Source organism: Nicotiana tabacum, chromosome 1, assembly GCF_000715075.1.
Source record: "Nicotiana tabacum cultivar K326 chromosome 1, ASM71507v2, whole genome shotgun sequence".
NCBI classification, from domain to species: domain Eukaryota; kingdom Viridiplantae; phylum Streptophyta; class Magnoliopsida; order Solanales; family Solanaceae; genus Nicotiana; species Nicotiana tabacum.
In genome coordinates, this window is record NC_134080.1 from 4884941 (window position 1) to 4889102 (window position 4162).

Genomic DNA, 4162 nt, shown 5'->3' on the forward strand with positions numbered 1-4162 from the left:
ATGTGTAAAACCGCCAAAAAATCAATTAAAATGGATAAGAGGAAGCACTAAATATTACCCACTAATACCAATAGGAAATCGTTCAAGTAGTTGTTAAATGCTCAATCCACGAGGTTCATGCCAAAATATATTCATAAATCAACTGTCTCTTAAGAAGAGAATTTTATTTATATTTTTTTTGGGTAAATCAATCTATGACTTTTTAAAGTTTGTCACTTCCGTGACGGTTCATTTGTGAAGAATATCAATTTGATGTAAATTTGAATAAATTCAGTGCGATGAGGACTGGCCTCTGTAATATATATTTCAAACCTAATGCACTAGTAATGTTTTGGGATGGATGAGATATTATCATCTTTAATTAATGATCTTGGGTTCAAGTCATGCGAATAGAAAAAAAATTCTTGATAGGGAGTGTTTTCCCTTAAATGAGTCATACACGATGCGAATTTCAATTGATCTAGATAGTATACACTACTAGAAATTCGGCCAAAACCGATCGCGGCAAATCGACCGACTGAAAAACTGACCGAAGTCGGTCGGTATTTTAAAATATTTTATTTTTCAATTTTTTTTTTACGAAATTGACCAACTTCGATCGGTTTTTTTGCCCAAAAATGCGGGAAACTATTTTGGCGTCCCGCGAAATTTATCTTTTAAGAAACCGATTTTTGTATAATTTTTTTAATTAATATTCAAAAAATCGACCGAAATCGATCGGTTATTTCAGTCAGTCATTTTAAAAAACCGACTGATTTCGGTCGGTAATTTATATTTTTAATAAAACCGACCGAAATCGGTCAGTTATTTTTGTGCGAAAATGCAATTAAAAAGTACAAATAAAATAAAAGATAGTCTTAAACCAAAATGTATCAATGGTTTAGTGGTAAAATAGTATCCCGATCTCGGTCGATATTCCTGGACGGTTTTAGGCAATTTACTGGTAGTGGTAGATTCTAGATACCAGATGGTTTAACAAAGAAAAGCTAGCCTAAATGTCATTGGAATCAAACAAAAAGGAATAGCTCTACCTCAATAATGAAGTAGTGGATAGATCATTCATTTAATACTCAAAGTCTCCAACTATATCAGTCAAGAATGGCTATAAAAAGGACATTACATATGTTGAGAAACTGAAGAAAGAAAAGAAACCAAAACACAAAAAACAAGAATGAGTACTGGAAATACTGCTTGCCCTACCCCTTCATATACTACCATGTTTGCTTTTAAGCAAAGTGGTAGTAATAATCACATTCAACTACACCATAAAACCAAAAACCAGAATCATAAAACATGTTGCAGTAGTAGTACTAATGTCTCTAGTATTATTACTAGTAATTTTCAGATGCCACTACATTATCCGAGGTACAAGAAATCCGACTACGATACCATGCCGGAATGGAAACTTGATTTCCTTCTTAAACAGTACGGATTGCCGGTGATCGGAGATGTCGATAACAAGAGGAAGTTTGCCATGGGAGCTTTCCTTTGGCCTGACCAAAGAACTTGAATTATTCGGGTTCATTAGCGTCATAGAGGCGAATCTAGAACGAGTTCTGTGGGTTTTATTGTTGTTATCTACTAATTAGTATGTTCAAATAATTTGATATGTATCCCTTCGGGATGCCTGGTTAGTTTGGAGGGTGGTAATCCATACCTATGACTTGGGATCGATCCCCCTTCATTGTCTTCTGGGTCAAGCCTGTCGTATAGGGCTTGGCTAATGCGGTTTATGTCTCATGTGTGGTTTGCAGGCTATTACGCAGTACGGGATTTACCCGGTGCACACAGAGTGCTCATGACTCATGCATGTATCTTAATACACCTTATTTGTTTAAATAATTTGATATGTCATGGCTCATGCATGTATACTAGTTTATGTATGATGTGATTTTATGTGAGCTAATTAATCAGTTGTTTTTGAATAATTATAGAATTCTCAACGTAGAAATACTATATATAGTTGCTCTTTTGGTTCCTTTTTGCTCCCTATGCTCGAAAACCAACTGATCTCATGTTCATCTCTTACGCTAATTAAATTCATCACACTTGAAATTCTTGCCATAATTTTGCAAGGGGATTTCTTAATACAGGCTTAATATTCTTTGGGAATTACCCAAACTCACTGTGATGTAGGAAAAAATCACATCGTATTTTTTGTCTTCATTGAGATTTGAACATAGACCTCGCTATACTCTCACTTCACTGACGGCTTTCAAATTCATATGAACTTTTGGCGTGAAATATAAATTTATGTGTAAAATTTCACAAAATTTAATAAATACGTAGTAGATATAAATCTTTAACTTTTTATGATATAATGGGTTCAATTTTTGAAAGATTCTATAACGTAGTTTCTAATATTCTTTAGTCCAACGTGCGAAATATCTGTTTCCGACATTAACATTCTACCCTCTGAGATCATCAGGTTGCTTAAACATCTAGAGTTTTTAAACAATTAATTATGGTTTATGGAGATCATATGGTAAAATTTCCAGCTAAACAATGCCCTAATTAAATACAAGAGGAACTTATTTTCGTGAAAATTTAATATATCGTACATTATGAATAGATAGATATAATATAGACGTAATACAAGCACGCAGATGCAGTGTGGTAACGATCTGGAATTTGAAGTTCATGTAACGACCTCAAGTTAATATACAATAATAATTGAATTCACAATGAAATATATATAAGTATTTAATGAACTTTTAATATATATACAGATATGGACAAATGCTACTGGTTCCGTGAATGCGTAGGTTATGGATCCGCCACTACTTGCAACCACAATGTATGTTGACTGCTTCATCTTAATACATTAGGTAGCTCGTTCATTTATTACAAGTTTTATAGAAATTAATTAGGCGTGCCCTCGAGGCAATCTTGAGTGATCAAAAATGGTATATATTATTGCATTTGCAGCTTAGATATGATCCCAAGTTTTCCTTCAATTTATATGCGAGAAAATGAACTTTTTAGATAAGTGCATCGGGCTGATTGGATGATGCCGGACCCTGCATAGAGCGAGAGCTTAGTGCACCGGACTCCTTTTTTATAAAGTCAAAAAATATCGTGTTCACTCGATATTTGACAATCAAATGTGCTAGTATGCGGGCTCATAATGGATAACTAAATATGGGGATTAGTCGGTGTCAAGACCCAATTTTCCCTCCGTTGGGTGTCGTGGTGGCACCTATTCTTAGGGACTAGGTAAGCCTAACATTAATTGAAACAACAACAATATTTAAATAACATCTAACAATTGAATTAGAATTCTCTTTAAAATTTACAACCCCAAAGCCGTTAGTACAAGTCATAAGCTCTACAGAGTGTTTGCTAGAAAACTTCTAAATACAATTGTTCAGAAATAAGAATAAACAGTGCAATACAAAAACTAGAAGGTGACCCGAAGCATGCGAACGCAGCAGTAGGTTTACCTTGAGTCTCCACAACAACGATACTAACGATCAATTCCTGGATCTGCGCAAAAATATGCAAAAGTATAGTATGAGTACACCACATCGGTACCCAGTAAGTATCAAGACTAACCTCGGTGGAATAGTGACGAGGAACAGTCAAGACACCTACTGAACTAAATAACCTGACAAGAGTAAGTACAGAATAACAGAGTATAATATCTATATAAAGACTACGCATAATGCCAAAATGATACGGTAATTGTAGTAAGAAAAGGAAAGTGGCAACTAACAGCGGAACATTATAATAATAACAAACTAGGATGAGCAAACACTATTTAAATCCGGGATCACAGATAAAAGACATTCAAGTAATAATTTAACAAAGACGTCCGCTTTCACACCAGGTTTTAGCCAATAACCATCATGAGGTACCGAACCTTAGAGTATTCACAATTCACGGGTCCAAATTCCGGAACCCTAACCACTTGGCATCATGTGCCCTCATTACAAATTTGTAACCACATTGGCGACTCCACGTACCAAGAGAGTCATTCTCACATAGAAGGCAAGTAACAAAGGTAAGCATCAATACTCAACAATATCAAGATCCATCCTTTTAACCGATATGAGTGCTTAACTACGTGTATGCTTGTGAAGGTGGCCTAACATAGATCATGTCAGCTAGTAAGTATAGAAAAAGAAACGGATAACACGTAGAATGTTTTCCCTCAATTTCA